The 17,636-nt window shown below is 38.2% G+C and overlaps 1 pseudogene; it reads right to left on the minus strand.

Moving 5' to 3' along the window:
* Positions 1–4,799: 4,799 nt before the first annotated feature.
* On the minus strand, positions 4,800–8,194 carry LOC129357829 (nuclear factor 7, brain-like; annotated as a pseudogene).
* Positions 8,195–17,636: the final 9,442 nt, after the last annotated feature.

Raw genomic sequence — 17,636 nt, forward strand, 5'->3', positions numbered from 1 at the left:
CTATATACCCCTTACTATTTAAATAATATACTAGTCTATTGTGAATCATTTCTTCCATTATTTTACATAAGTTTGATGTTAAAGCTATTGGCCTATAATTTTCTGGTTTTGATTGATCTTTCCCTGGTTTAGCTATTGGTACTATAATTGATTCTTTCCATTCCATTGGTAATTTCCTCCTCCCAAATTTTATTATATAATTTCAATATTATCTCTTTAGATTTTCACTGAGCTGACTTATCATTCTGTACCATATTTTATCTTTACCTGTATTTTAAGTTTTGTAAATGAAGAGTTCAATTCAGCTTTTGTAAATTCAACATTTAACAAGTTATTTGCTTCTTCTTCATTCTGCAACACATTTTTATATTTGAGTTTTGTATTTTCTCTTCCTTTTCTTCCCTCCTCACTAATATTATCTGAACTGTGGATTTTACTGAATGTTCTTGCCAATATTTCTGCTTTATCTTCATCTTTAATTATATTTATATTATCTACTTTTAATATAGGATATTCAAATCCTCTTTTAATGCCATTCATTCTTCTAATCATTCTCCAATTTTTTTCTATTTTGTTTCCTTCCATATTGTGCTACAAAATTTTTTCCAATATTCTCTTTTTGCATTCTTAATTATTCTCCTTACTATTGCTTGCTTTCTTTTATAATCAATTAAATTCTCATATTTTGAATTACCTCTTAATACCTTAAATGCTTTGTTTCTTACTTTTATTGCTTCTTTACATTCATTTGTCCACCATGGTGCTATTTTATTATAATTTTTACACCCTATTTTCTTCATAGATTTATCTGCTGCTTCCAAGATTATCTAACAAATTTTTAAATTTATTTCATCTATATTCATTTCCATATCCACTTTTTCTAATTTATTTGACTTAAAAATCTGAATTTAATCCAATCTGCTTTATTAAAATCCCATTTTTTATTGACCTTTATATTTTTATTATTTATATTTAATCCTACTTTTATTGTAATGGGATAATGATGGCTACCTATTGTTGTATTTTTATCAATGATCCATTCACAAATACTCGCTAAACCATTTGAAACTATTGTTAAATCAATAACTGATTCCATTCCTGTTGTTACATTAAGTCTAGTTCCATCATTAATACATACAAGATTTTTACTTTCTATTAATTCTTCTATTATTTTCCCATTTCTATCGTTACATTTACCCCATAATGTACTATTAGCATTAAAATCCCCACACCAAATTACTTTTCCTTCCAAATATTGAGTTAATTCATCCATTATTTCAATTGATAATAATTTACATGGATTATAAAAATTTATTATTTTAACTTTACCACCTTGTTCCCAAATTTCAATTATTATATATTCAAGTTCTTTCTCTTTCCCTAAAACCTGATATTGTATCCCTTTTTTTACAAATATTCCACATCCACCTCCTCCTCCCTCCTGTCTATCTCTTCTTACACTACCATATCCGTTAATCTCAAAATCTAACGTTGCTTTTAGCCATGTTTCCTGAATACAAATCATTTCTGGTTTTTCCTCAAGACTATCAATATATCCTTTAAGTTCCTGTCCGTTAGCAATCAAACTTCTTGCATTCCATTGTAATATTAACATGAATTATTTCCACCAGATGTTCCTGGCTTCCCGTCTACCTCCAATTTGTTCTTTATGTTCTCCCATGATCCCTCTTTAAACCCCAGAAACTTTTCAGCTCCTCTCACTATAATTTTAATCTTCTCAGTTTATTCTTGTCTTGGTCAGTGCAGTTGATAACATATGCCATGAATAATATTAGTTTTTCTACTGATATCACAACCTTTTCCTCTGACTGTATCTCACTTTGCAGTGGAATTTGCCTCGTTTTTCAATCTCTCTTATTTTCTGGTCTTTCACATTTTTAACTGCCTCTGCATAGCTTATATTTTTAGTCATTTTAATCTGTGTGACTTCTTTTGCTTTCTTCCTGACTTCACATCCTCCATATGTAACTCTATGATTCCCTCCACAGTTACAACATTTTTCTTGTACTTCTTCTCTTTACATTCTTCTAATTTGTGATCTTCTCCACATTTTGGACATCTCTGCTTCCCTTTGCAAACTGCTGCTATGTGTCCATATCTTTGACATTTAAAGCAACGAAGCGGTGGAGGGATATAAGGCCTGACCTGAAAACTGAGATAACCTATTTTGATGTTTAGTGGTAATTCTTTCTCTTCGAATTCCATGAGTATTGACAGACTCCCCACTCTCTCCCCGTTTATTGTTTTGGACAATCTCTTTAAGTTATTCACTTTTGCACCAACTACACTTTTCTTGATTTTATCAAGATCTTCATCTAGAGGGATCCCATAAATCACTCCTCTAGTTTTTTATTTTCTCCAATGATTCTTTTCTCCAACACATTCTTTTTACAAATATTCTCCACGTTTAGAGCCTTGTTCTTTTGTTCTTCGTTTTACAAACCACCAACAGATTCCCATCTCTCAACATTTTTACCATTTCAACATCTCCAATTTTCTTTTTTATTTCTCTTGACACCACAATGGGGCTGATGTTATCTTGTCCTTCCTCTTTTTAAGTTTTAATATTATTTTAAATTCCTCCCGCACAACTTTCCTCCTAACTATCCTTTCTTCTCTGAGCTACTTTCTTCCAGTTCTCGTTTACTTCCTTGACTTTCACCAATTTCTTTTCTTTCATCTATTTTGTTTCTTCCATGTTCTCTCCCTCTTCCTCTCCCCACTGGCGTCCACCCATCAAAATCCATATCTTCCTCATCTCCTAACTCCATTACCAACCGAACCATTCACATACCAGTTTATGCTCAATCCGCCTTTTACAATTTCAATTTGTAATTTGTTTTTCCGCCTTCTTCCTCCAACGTCTCCTCCGACCTCGACCTCGTTCTCTCTCTTCTTCCCAGCCAAGCTCCCTTTATTTTGGCTCTAATCAGCCTCTGCTGACACCTGTCTGGGTGGCCAATTAGTGCGCCCCGCCTCCCGAGACAACCACCTTCAGTCCAGGGTGTTTGGATTGTCAAAAGGGGAAAAGGAAAAAGAAAAGCAACACCAGGCTCTTATTTTGTGTAGAGACCAAATGAAGAGAAAAGGGAAAATCTCCCAGTTCTTCTTAAAGAGGCAAAAACCAGGACCAGACCAGGACCAGGACCAGACTAGGGTCAGACCAGGACCAGACCAGGACCAGACCAGGACCAGGACCAGACTAGGGTCAGACCAGGACCAGGACCAGACCAGGGCCAGATCAGTATCAGACCAGGACCAGACCATGACCAGACCAGGACCAGGACCAGACTAGGGTCAGACCAGGACCAGGACCAGACCAGGGCCAGATCAGTATCAGACCAGACCAGGACCAGACAGAACCCTGCAGCAGTGACCAGGACCAGACAGAACCCTGCAGCAGTGACCAGGACCAGACAGAACCCTGCAGCAGTGACCAGGAACAGACAGAACCCTGCAGCAGTGACCAGGACCAGACAGAACCCTGCAGCAGTGACCAGGACCAGACAGAACCCTGCAGCAGTGACCAGGACCAGACAGAACCCTGCAGCAGTGACCAGGACCAGACAGAACCCTGCAGCAGTGATCAGGACCAGACAGAACCCTGCAGCAGTGACCAGGACCAGACAGAACCCTGCAGCAGTGACCAGGACCAGACAGAACCCTGCAGCAGTGACCAGGACCAGACCAGGACCAGACCAGGACCGGACCAGGACCAGACAGAACCCTGCAGCAGTGACCAACCTGGAGAATCCAGCCAGGAGACTCCAGGCCCAAACATCACCAGCAGGTTAGAGGCTGTGACAGAGAGTTATTAAGTAGTAAAATCCAATAAGCCTAATTCTAAAGGTTAGCATGATGCTTTTTGCATTTTTATTGTGTCTGTTTATGCATTTCACAATGAAGCTCCAGAGAGAGATGAGGCTGATACAGATTCAGAGTCAGACTCTGGGGAGGAAGACAGTGAAGCTGATCAAAATCCACCTCAGAACAACTGTGGCTGATGACAGGTTAAGTCATCTTGGCATTCTCAGTGTTGAGTCAAGGAAGGAACAGACCCTCAGCATGGATGACTTTGTAAAACATTTAGCTTTTTCCCACCAAAATCAGAGAATTATGCTCTCTTGAGTGAATCCTGGCTTTGAGTTTGCAGTATGTTGTTCCCATTCAAAGCTGATTTGACCATAGCAGTGTTTCTCAAACCTTTATAAATACCACCAGGGTAATGCTGGTCAGCTCTGGTGGTATTGTCTTGCAGTTTACTATCTGGAGCCAGTTTTATGTATTTATTGTTGAGAATTTGTTTTTGGTCATATTCTGGGCTCTGAGTTTACATTTGCATGTTCACTGTTCCATAGAGCCGTTTAACGTCTTGTTTGGTCATGGCAAATCTTTGTTAAATAAACCATTTTAATTTGAGTGTGAGAAAATATTTGTTTCCTTTCGTTCATCATTTTTATATGGACCCGTCTGATAAAGCCTTGCTCACCCTTTGGCCTCCCCTTGGAAAAAAGTCGAGCTCCGCCACTGGATAAAAGTAGCAGCTAATTTAATCACTTTGATGTCTCAAACACAAAGTGCAACAATAATGCAAATAATAAACAAAAAAAAGAACCAGAAATAATTTTTCAATGGATTCAGAGCAAATCGATCAACATCACCATCTGAAACTGAATTAATAGAAGAAATCACTGATGCAACAGATAGTAAGAAATTATCTGCAGGGTTTTCATGGATCTACAGAAAGATTTTGACACAATAAAACCTCAGAGAAGAAATGAATGGAAATAACATTTATTACAGTTCTGCAGTCATTTCATACATCATCTCCCTAAAAATGGAAAACAAATTATACAGAGATGAAAAGTACAAAACTTCTTCCTCTGTTTTGTTTCCAAACAAAAACTAAAGTCAGACTAAAGAATCATAAATGAAAGATTATCGCTGCCCTCCTGCAACAAGATTCAGTTTCTGCTGCTTCACAAACATCATGTAGAGTTTATCATTGTTCTGAAACCTTTATGGTAACAAACTGGATGATAATCTGGATTATGAAGCTCTGATGAACCAAAGTGTTTGGAACTGAACTGAACAGAAAGTCTCTAGACCAGATTAAAATCTGCTGGGATTAACCATGGACAACATGGACTTGGATTATTATCACAGGATTTTCTGGTATTTACTGGATCATAAAAGTGATGATAGAAAGTATAAACACAGCATTGATCAGGGGAATAGTCAAAGCAACACTAATAAACACTTAGCAGGAAGTGAAAAGGTCATTTCAGATTCATTCAGTAGTTCAGTTTTATCACTCAGCAGCTAAAAATAGACGCATTAATTAAACATGTTGACATTAATTTCTGCTGTCATGGAATCAATAGTTGGAAAGTCAGAGATGAAGAGTCTCCAGATGATCAGATCATCTCCAGTTTCCTCTTTAAAACTCACAGTTTCAATCTGATCAATAAGTTTTGATTGGATCATCAGAGCTGCTGCTTGATCACTGAGATCTTCATCGGTTCCATCTTTAAGGTTTCATTAGTGCGGAAATATGGAAACATCTTGTGAGTGAAGGTGTGTGTGAAGGTGTGTATGTGTGTGTTAGTATCCAGATCAGAGAAGGACAGCTTTCCTCTGTCCCAGTCCAGATTCACTCTGATCCTCTGGAGATTCTTGGACTGAGAGACGAATGGAAGGAGCTGGTGGAGAATATGCATAATATTGATTTATAAACAACAATCCAGACTCTATGATTCCCTTCCTCTGAGCAGATTCTTCTAAAACACCAAGTCTCCAGAATGAACTGTCTCCAACATCAACATCCCAGCTGTGGTTCCCTGAGTTAAAACCATCAGAACTCAGAACAGAACAGTAATCCAATCTCTCTGGATTATCAGGAAGCTGCTGTTTCTCTCCTACAGTCAAACTGGTCAGATCTTCAGACAGATGGAGTTCTTTACTAGCCGTGTTTGGGTCCAGAACCAGAGGAGTGTAGGTCACCATGGTCTCCATGTTGCTCCAGATGTTGAAGGCCAGGTTGCTCAGATGTTTGGCCTGGTCTATCAGAGCTCCTGAGGGCAGCTGTGGATCCTCCAGCAGGGGGCAGCGCTGTACTCTTTCCACTGCAGCCTTGTAGTTGTGCAGGAATGAGACGTCTTCAGCTCTCAGCTCCTCCTCTGTGGCTCTGACTGTGTCTGAAAGAGCTGCTATCTCTCTGCTCAGAGCCTCCATCTTCTCCTTCATCATCCCTCTCTTCTGCTCCTCTTCCTCCCTCAGTGCAGCCAGCCTGGCCTCCTCTTCCTCTGCTAGAAACTGATGAAGCTGCTTAAACTGCTCCCTAATCTGCCTCTCTGTGTGTCGGGCCTGGACCTTCAGGTGTTCTGCTGTCTGATCAAACTCCTCCTGAACTTTCTTCCTGAGCTCCAGCTTCTTCTTTAAAGGCTCCAGAGTTTCCTGAAGCTTCTTCTTGTGTTCCTGAGCAGCTTCATCAATGGGCTTAAATATGTGGGTTTTGTGTAAATCTGAATGACTGCAGACGACACACACTGGCTGCTGATGTTCCAGACAGAAGAGTTTGAGTTTCTCAGAGTGCAGACTGCAGAGATCCTCTGAAGCTCTCTGCTCTCTCTGCTGTAAGAAAGTCTCACACAGATTCTTCAGAGCCAGATTAAGAAGAGGTGGATGATCTTTAGAAGATCTCCTTTTACAAACTGGACACTCTCTTCCTGGTTTCTCTCTCCAGTATTTCTGCAGACACTCCTTATAGAAGCTGTGGCTGCATGACAGAAGAACCGGATCCTTAAATATCTCCAGACAGACCGGACAGCAGAGATCAGCATCTGATCTGGAAGCCATTTTGTCTCAGAGTGAAGCTGAAACCACAGCAGACAGAACATCAAACCAGGAAGTCAGTTTCTCTCCTGTAGAAACTTTCTGAACTTACTTTGACTTTGATCTGCTATTTGTTCCTCCTGCAGCAGTCTGTGTTCCAGTGTCTAGTTGCTCAGTTCTCTCTCTGTTCTCCTTGTTCAGTTTGATTTCAGTCGGAGACGAAGGCAGGTGTCAGAGTTCATCCTCAGGGTGTTTACTCAATCAGTTTTTCTCTCAACTGTTTCCTGTTCATTTTTTCAAAGACTTCCTGTTGGAATTCCAGTCTGGAGGCAGAGATGTGGCGCCCTCTGGAGGATTTTCTGTGCATCTGCAGTTTCAGAAAAACAACAATACTGGTGATGATGGTAGTTTTTGGTGTTGAGTGAAATTCTCCTGGCAAAAATAAAATATATATTTTTTTGAATGAACTAATTAATAAACACATTCACAGTAAAGCTTTTAGTTCTTTATAAATAATAAAAACCTGACTGTACTTCTGGATAGTAATGGTCAATATCCATTTCCTGTATAAAATTGACGCTGTATTCAAATTGAACAGCTGCGATTCAAATCTTGGATACCTTAAAATAAGTCAATCTAATGTACTCATGTCAAACCCAGATGTACATTGAAGTAACATTATCCAGGATATTTTTATCGTTTTAATAGTTTTCCAAGAACACAGACATACAGTGAACAGTTTGACTCCCTCTAACTAAAGTTACAGAGCCACTAATGTGACGAAAAGCAGTTGATACAAAACAAAAAAGAAAAGGTCATTACTTTAACTATACAGTTGGTGTCAGGCTCCGATGAATGATCCATTTCTTCCAGCATCTGTTGTATTTATAAGTGGCAAGTCTTAATGAAAAGGTCAGTCTCTCCATTCTGTGAATTTCCTCAATTATGTCCTTCCAGTCCGAACATGATGGTGGTTCCACATCAAGCCACCTGCGAGTTACAGCTTTCTTTGCAGCTGCTAATAGCATCAACAGGTGATTTCTATCAGACGTCTTCAGTTCCTGGGTAAATTACCAGGAAAACCACAGGAAACCCACAGCGTCAATTTAAGCCCATTTTAATATGGATTTCTTTCATGACTTCTGACCAGTAGGGGGCGATCTTAATACATTCCCAGAAACATGAAAATGTCCTGCAGACACATTCCCACAGTTCCTCCAGCATTTTGCCTTTTCAGCGTCGTTACAATGTTTGCTTTTAATATCAGGTGCAACAAAAACTCATCATGAATTTCCAGGAAAATTCCTTCCAGGCTGGAACTTGAGGTGTGAATCACAGAATTGCATATTTAAACCAAACATCATCAGTTATCCATATTTTGGCTTCTTTTTCCCATTTAACCTGAAGATATGTTGTTACATTTCCTCTCTGCTTGTAGACATGAGTATAGTTTGGATATTGTGTTTGGGAAGTTTTCTGTTGCTTGAGTCTAAAAGGATTTTAAGTCTCATCCTCCTGCACAAGTTTATACTTTTATTGTAGTGATGCTTTAGTGAAGATATCTAAAAATGTCACATTTTTCCAGGTCGTAGTGATCTTGAAGTGGTTTAAAACTTTTTAATTCTCTATTGCTTGTAAGCTTCCAGTAACTTGTGAAGCCTTTTTGTGACCACTGTGTAAAAATCTCTTATTCATTCTTGCAGAGAGAAAATCTCTATCATAATCAGGCCATCTTAAAATTCGAGCTCTTCTTTCAATCTTACTTGCTTTATATTTTCTGCCATGTGTCCAACGGCACTTTTAGCCATAATGGAATGAGGTCAGAATCTGTTTTTAATAAGGGATTGACGTCCATCTCAAATGTGAGATTATTCTGTCCCATTGGAGGAATTGTTTGTCAGGTATCTTTATAGGCAGAGCCTGAAAAAGATAAAGGATCTTTGGTCAAAGGTTCATCTTTATTATATCTATTCCATGATGTAAGTTAATGGGTAACAAAGACCAAGGCTGTAGATCCGCCTTCATCTCTGTTGTCAGTGGGATGTAATTGCATTCAAACAGGTTGCATAACTCTACAGGGACTTTAACTCCCAGATATTTATAGATTTATTGAGCCACTTGAACCAGGACATTTTCTGAATTCTTGGTGACGGTTGATAGTTAAATGAGAGAACTTGTGTTTTCTGTAAATGTGATTTATACCCTGAGTAAGTGCCGGATGTCTTGACCTTCCTATGGTGTTAGGGTCCATATGGACCCGTTTTGAGTTTTGACATGCATAAAAATACTTCATACATTTGTTTTTTGCCTTGAAACTGTTTGACTTTGTAAGGGACTACCATTTAAACAAAATAAAATCAGTTTTTTTTTTACTAAATTATAAAGTGCTCTGGTGAAAAAAAAAGACTTTTGTGGTGTTCGGGTCATTTTTGACCCGGTTAAAATGTTTGATTATAAAACAAGACAAAATGCCAAAAATGAAATCATAAACACACAATCAACCAACAGCCTCTTCCTCCAACCACTTGAGCTTCATTTAGGGGCTTTTCTCTTTGCCTTTTGGAGAACAAACAAAGGGAGACGTGTCCAGGCATGTCAAGCCATTTGAGTGTAGAGGTGGTGACTTGCAGAGAACACATCTCCAATTCACAGGATGCAACAATGAGGAGAAGATTCACTGTAAATGAAGCTTTGGATCACATCTTTGCTGCAAATGAGGCAGAGGACACACAGGATTTTAGCGATGGAGATGAGCAGGCCTCTGAGGAGAAGATGATGTGGAGTACCAATTGGAAGAAACGGATGTTAGGCCAAATTGGCCCACAGTCCGTCTTCAACACAAGGGGGAGCAAACAACTCGAAAAACCCAAACAGCGTTGCGGTCAGGTGAAAGGTATTTTAATCAAAAGAGTCACAAGTAGTGGCACAATAAAAACTGTTCTTTATAAAATCCAATGTTCCATAAAAAAGTCACCCGTTGAAGGCCACAGGTTGGGCTCCGCTTATTTTCTTGTTCGTGGCGGTGATCTATGTGTAGCGCGCACTACAGCCGGCCGCACAGCGCTCCACACCGCTCCACTCCTCGGCGTGCCACGCCCCCTTACGTTTCGGTCCAACTAGAAGGAAAGAACAGGAAAGCGCCAGCATCCCCGCACCAGAACTCCGTCGGAAGACGTGCTTTTGCCAGCACTCTGCAGGATCAGCTCGACCAGAAAGGAACTTTACTTACAGGCGCGGGCAGAGGTTACCCTCTGCCCTGATCCTCTGTACTGGGCCGTCTGTCCAACTCTCGATCGCTTGTGCCGGATGAGCGGCTCCGTCTGCTCCCCACAGCGTGTCAGTTCCCGTGGCTGCAGAACCAGTTCTCTCTCTTCTTCTTCTTCTTCTCTTGTTGTGTTTATTGGCGGTTGGCAACAAACTTAGAGTAGCATTACCGCCACTTACTGGTATGGAGTGTGGCTCGTGTTGGTCTAACGCTCTCTCTGTATATATATACCTATATATATTCATACATACACCTACACAAAAAAAAAAAAAAACATATTTATATTTATACCTACACATACATACTTACATCCATATTTATATTCTACTCATCACTATCATCCATACATTAACTCTTATGTCTACTCTATCAAATTCTACTGAATATCTTAGTTTTCTTTAAAAATCGAATAACTATTTGTATATGTTTGCTCTCAAAACTCTTCCTCAAAATATCTATTAAATTAAATTTTTCCTTAATACTTTCAAACTCTTTTTCATATATCTCCTCTCTCTTTCATATTTATCACATTCTAGAATAACATGTTCTACTGTTTCCCATTCTCCACAATACTCACATTTACCAGTTTCATGCTTTTGAATTCTAAAAAGTGAGTAGTTAAGTCCTGTATGCCCAAATCTTATCCTTGTTATCACTCTTTCCTCTTTTCTATTTCTTCTTCCTTTCTTCTTTCTCCTACCATCTTCTGAATCTTATAAACCATCTTCCTGTTATTTCTTCATTTCCCACTTTTCTCAGTTTTTCCTCAGTTTTTCCTTAACTATACTCTTTCTTCAGCTTTACTGTTTTAACTTATGCTAATTAGGATTTGAATTGCCCCTTTTGCTAATTTATCTGCCCTCTCATTTCCTTCTATTCCAATATGTGCTGGAACCCAAACAAAATTAACTATCACCCCCATATTTTTATTCTATATAATGTGTGAAATATTTCTAATAAAATGTCCATTCTACTATCCGATTGCTTGTTTTTAATACTTAATAATGCAGATCTTGAATCTGAACAGATTATGTTTTTAATGGTTTTATCTCTTCTACCCATTGTAAAGACAATAGAATTGCCATCATTTCTCCTGTGTTCACTGATAATCCGTCTGTAATTCGTTTTCCTATTCTTATATTGAATTCTGGTACTACAAACGCTATACCTACTTTTCCAGTTATTTTTGATGCATCTGTATAGATTTGAATATACTGATAGTAATTGTTTAAAAGTACCTGCACTGAACTACTATCAATGATGAAAGATTTATCCTGTTTCTTTATCCATTATTGTCATATCTACTGTTGCTTCTGGTAGAATCCATGGTGGTTTTACTGATGTTGGTGTTTTATGACTAATTTCCAGACTACTCATGTTAAATTCTTTTATTTTGTTTTCAATTGTCCATCCAAGACTCCCCATTTCTTTTGTTTCTTTTTCCCAACATGGTTTTAAAATTTCCCTAGCCGGATGATCAATATTATTGCTTTGCAAATTTAACCAATAATTTAATTCCAACCTTAATCTTCTTAAATCTAACGGCATTTCTCCCATCTCTACTTCCATTGCTGCTCTTGCTGTGGTTTTAAATGCTCCAGAACATAATCTTAATGCTTGATGTTGTATTACATCTAATTTAACCAAATGTACTTTTGCTGCTGAACCGTAAACAATACAACCAAAATCTATGTTAGCTCTTATCATACCTGTATAAAACTGTCTCAAAGATTGCCTATCTGCTCCCCATCACTGCCAGCCAAGCATCTCAAATATTTAAGATTTCTTACTTTTATCGACAACTTTCTGAATATGTACATTCCATTTTAGTTTATCATCAAACCATACTCCTAAAAATTTTATACACTTTACTTGCTCTAATTCTTGACTATATAATTTTAATTTTACTTCCCTGTTTATTTTTTTCCTAGTAAATACCATTACTTTTGTTTTTTCAACTGAAAACTTAAATCCCCATTGCCATGCCCATCTCTCTAGCTCATTAATAACATCTTGTAATTTTTTAACAATAAAACCTAAATTTTCCCTCTTTTCCAAACCGCTCCATCATCCGCAAAGAGTGAACATCCCATTTCTTTATCAATACCTTTAAAAATATCATTTATCATAATAGAGAACAATAAGGGACTTATTATACTCCCCTGTGGTGTTCCATTTTCTACTCTATATACTCCTGATGTTACTTCACCGATTCTAACTTGAATTTTCCTACTTAGTAAAAAGTCTTTAATCCATTGATATATCTTTCCTTTAATGCCCAACCTATATAATTTAATTAATAATCCCTCTACCCACATCATATCATACGCTTTTTCTATATCAAAAAATATTGCCACCACATTTTCTTTATTTACTTGTTTCTAATTTCATGCTCTAGACATATTGTTGGATCATTAGTTCTCCTCCCTTTTCGAAATCCACTTTGATAATTTACTATATACCCCTTACTATTTAAATAATATACTAGTCTATTGTTAATCATTCTTCCATTATTTTACATAAGTTTGATGTTAAAGCTATTGGCCTATAATTTTCTGGTTTTGATTATCTTTCCCTGGTTTAGCTATTGGTACTATAATTGATTCTTTCCATTCCATTGGTAATTTCCCCTCCTCCCAAATTTTATTATATAATTTCAATATTATCTCTTTAGATTTTTCACTGAGCTGACTTATCATTCTATACCATATTTTATCTTTACCTGTATTTTTAAGTTTTGTAAATGAAGAGTTCAATTCAGCTTTTGTAAATTCAACATTTAACAAGTTATTTGCTTCTTCTTCATTCTGCAACACATCTTTATATTTGAGTTTTGTATTTTCTCTTCCTTTTCTTCCCTCCTCACTAATATTATCTGAACTGTGGATTTTACTGAATGTTCTTGCCAATATTTCTGCTTTATCTTCATCTTTAATTATATTTATATTATCTACTTTTAATATAGGATATTCAAATTCTCTTTTAATGCCATTCATTCTTCTAATCATTCTCCAAATTTTTTCTATTTTTGTTTCCTTCCCTATTGTGCTACAAAATTTTTTCCAATATTCTCTTTTTGCATTCTTAATTATTCTCCTTACTATTGCTTGCTTTCTTTTATAATCAATTAAATTCTCATATTTTTAAATTACCTCTTAATACCTTAAATGCTTTGTTTCTTACTTTTATTGCTTCTTTACATTCATTTGTCCACCATGGTGCTATTTTCTTATAATTTTTACACCCTATTTTCTTCATAGATTTATCTGCTGCTTCCAAGATTATCTCACAAATTTTTAAATTTATTTCATCTATATTCATTTCCATATCCACTTTTTCTAATTTTATTTGACTTAAAAATCTGAATTTAATCCAATCTGCTTTATTAAAATCCCATTTTTTATTGACCTTTATATTTTTATTATTTATATTTAATCCTACTTTTATTGTAATGGGATAATGATGGCTACCTATTGTTGTATTTTTATCAATGATCCATTCACAAATACTCGCTAAACCATTTGAAACTATTGTTAAATCAATAACTGATTCCATTCCTGTTCTTACATTAAGTCTAGTTCCATCATTAATACATACAAGATTTTTTTTTCTATTAATTCTTCTATTATTTTCCCATTTCTATCGTTACATTTACCCCATAATGTACTATTAGCATTAAAATCCTCACACCAAATTACTTTTCCTTCCAAATATTCAGTTAATTCATCCATTATTTCAATTGATAATAATTTACATGGATTATAAAAATTTATTATTTTAACTTTACCACCTTGTTCCCAAATTTCAATTATTATATATTCAAGTTCTTTCCCTAAAACCTGATATTGTATCCCTTTTTTTACAAATATTCCACATCCACCTCCTCCTCCCTCCTGTCTATCTCTTCTTACACTACCATATCCGTTAATCTCAAAATCTAACGTTGCTTTTAGCCATGTTTCCTGAATACAAATCATTTCTGGTTTTTCCTCAAGACTATCAATATATCCTTTAAGTTCCTGTCCGTTAGCAATCAAACTTCTTGCATTCCATTGTAATATTAACATGAATTATTTCCACCAGATGTTCCTGGCTTCCCGTCTACCTCCAATTTTTTCTTTATGTTCTCCCATGATCCCTCTTTAAACCCCAAAAACTTTTCCGCTCCCCTCACTATAATTTTAATCTTCTCCGTTTTATTCTTGGCTTGGTCAGTACAGTTGATAACATATGCCATAAATAATATTAGTTTTTCTACTGATATCACAACCTTTTCCTCTGACTGTATCTCACTTTGCAGTGGAATTTGCCTCGTTTTTTCAATCTCTCTTATTTTCTGTTCTTTCACATTTTTAACTGCCTCTGCATAGCTTATATTTTTAGTCATTTTAATCTGTGTGACTTCTTTTGCTTTCTTCCTGACTTCACATCCTCCATATGTAACTCTATGATTCCCTCCACAGTTACAACATTTTTCTTGTACTTCTTCTTTACATTCTTCTAATTTGTGATCTTCTCCACATTTTGGACATCTCTGCTTTCCTTTGCAAACTGCTGCTATGTGTCCATATCTTTGACATTTAAAGCAACGAAGCGGTGGAGGGATATAAGGCCTGACCTGAAAACTGAGATAACCTATTTTGATGTTTAGTGGTAATTCTTTCTCTTCGAATTCCATGAGTATTGACAGACTCCCACTCTCTCCCCGTTTATTGTTTTGGACAATCTCTTTAAGTTATTCACTTTTGCACCAACTACACTTTTCTTGATTTTATCAAGATCTTCATCTAGAGGGATCCCATAAATCACTCCTCTAGTTTTTTTATTTTCTCCAATGATTCTTTTCTCCAACACATTCTTTTTACAAATATTCTCCACGTTTAGAGCCTTGTTCTTTTGTTCTTCGTTTTTACAAACCACCAACAGATTCCCATCTCTCAACATTTTTACCATTTCAACATCTCCAATTTTCTTTTTATTTCTCTTGACACCACAATGGGGCTGATGTTATCTTGTCCTTCCTCATTTTTAAGTTTTAATATTATTTTAAATTCCTCCGCACAACTTTCCTCCTAACTATCCTTTCTTCCTCTGAGCTACTTTCTTCCAGTTCTCGTTTACTTCCTTGACTTTCACCAATTTCTTTTCTTTCATCTATTTTGTTTCTTCCATGTTCTCTCCCTCTTCCTCTCCCCACTGGCGTCCACCCATCAAAATCCATGTCTTCCTCATCTCCTAACTCCATTACCAACCGAACCATTCACATACCAGTTTATGCTCAATCCGCCTTTTACAATTTCAATTTGTAATTTGTTTTTCCGCCTTCTTCCTCCAACCGTCTCCTCCGACCTCGACCTCGTTCTCTCTCTTCTTCCCAGCCAAGCTCCCTTTATTTTGGCTCTAATCAGCCTCTGCTGACACCTGTCTGGGTGGCCAATTAGTGCGCCCCGCCTCCCGAGACAACCACCTTCAGTCCAGGGTGTTTGGATTGTCAAAAGGGAAAAGGAAAAAGAAAAGCAACAACCCAAAACAATATACATGCAAAGCAAACAAAAAAAGCAAAAATAAACCATAAACGAAAACAATCATTTTCCCCTGTTCAACACGGACACAACTGATGAGTCTGAAGAGGAGGTCGCTGGTGCTGAAGCTGCTCCTGCTGAATCATTCCAATCCAAACGTGGCAACATCCGTTGGAGCACAGTTCCTCCTGATGTGCGTTGAAGGACAGCTGCTGCAAACATCATCAAAATGACCCCTGGGGTCACGAGGTTTGCTGTGACAACAGGAAGTGACATGAAGACGTCCTTTGATCTTTTTTTGCCATTGTCACTGAAAAAAGTCAGAATTGCTATGACAAACCTTGAGGGAAAAAAGTCTCTGGGATGCATCAACGGGCAGAAATATTTTCTGGGCAACAATGTCTATTCGGACCTTTCAGATGATCTCAAGAGTCCTCAGATTTGACAATGAGACACCAGAGCAAAATCTGACAAGCTTTCTCCCATCAGGGATGTTTGGGAGAGATGGGTGCAACTCCTTCCACTGATGTTCAACCCAAAGTTCTATTGTGTGGAAAAAAAGACTTGTTTTTGCCCTTTTCTTGATGAATATATATACGGGTCCAAAATGACCCGCTGAGACCACAGATGGCAGCAGAAAGCTAACACCAGAGGAAGGTTAAGCAAGGAAAGAAGAGGAGGCAGGATGACGTCCGAGCAGTGGCGGAGCCAGAGGGGTGGCCGGGGTGGCACTTACCACCCCCAACAGAGCCCTGGCCACCCCTACTGCCACCCCACTGGAAATGGTCATTTTAAAATATAATACTTATGAGATCGGCAAAGATTTGCCAGGAAAACTGTAATTTCCGACTGTCCCTGAAGGCAGCCCGATGCCCGACGCTGTTCATTGGTTAAACTGACATGTTGGTTCCTGCTTGATCCAAAACACATCAACGGCTTTAGAGTTACACCGTCCAGGAGTTTTGCAGGTATTTACATTTTACCGCTCAGCAGTAACCGCTGTTACCTTCCTAATGAGAGGCGGCACTTGTCATACATTTCTAAAAAGAAACAAAATGGTTGTGCACCGCTGCATAGTGCCTCGTTTATTATATTAGCCATGCTAGTGCTGGTAGATCGTGTTTTAGACAGATTCTTTTAACATGTTTTAGTGACATGCTGCCCTCTAATGTTTTATTTCTCCCAGCTCTTGCTTGAAATGTGTGGAAAGAATATGTGAAAAACCATTAAGTTTTATAATGACTGAAATGTAAGTAGGCTATGTCATATGAAACCTAACTAGTTATATTATTAATTTAATTACTCTATTTTTAATTTAGTATTATTTTAGCTAGCTACAGAAAACTAAAAACCAGTTTAAATAATAGTTAAAATAGTGTCTCTGCCAAACAGTCATGGAGTCTAAATACCAGGCTCTTATTTTGTGTAGAGCCCAAATGAAGAGAAAAGGGAAAATCTCCCAGTTCTTCTTAAAGAGGAAAAAACCAGGACCAGGACCAGGACCAGGACCAGGGCCAGACCAGGACCAGACCAGGATCAGACCAGGGCCAGACCAGGATCAGGACCAGGCCAGGACCAGACCAGACAGGACCAGGAACCAGACCAGGGCCAGGGCCAGACCAGACCAGGACCAGGACCAGACCAGGACCAGACCAGGACCAGGGCCAGACCAGGACCAGACCAGACCCAGGACAGGCCAGACCAGGGCCAGACCAGGACCAGACCAGGACCAGACCAGGACCAGGGCCAGGACCAGACCAGGACCAGACCAGGACCAGGGCCAGACCAGGACCAGACCAGACCAGACCAGGCCAGACCAGGACCAGACCAGGACCAGACCAGGACCAGGGCCAGACCAGGACCAGGACCAGACCAGGGCCAGACCAGGACCAGACCAGGGCCAGACCAGGACCAGACCAGGGCCAGACCAGGACCAGGACCAGACCAGGGCCAGACCAGGACCAGGGCCAGACCAGGACCAGGGCCAGACCAGG

The sequence above is a fragment of the Poeciliopsis prolifica genome, unplaced genomic scaffold, assembly GCF_027474105.1.
Source record: "Poeciliopsis prolifica strain line A6 unplaced genomic scaffold, Auburn_PproV2 SCAFFOLD317, whole genome shotgun sequence".
NCBI classification, from domain to species: domain Eukaryota; kingdom Metazoa; phylum Chordata; class Actinopteri; order Cyprinodontiformes; family Poeciliidae; genus Poeciliopsis; species Poeciliopsis prolifica.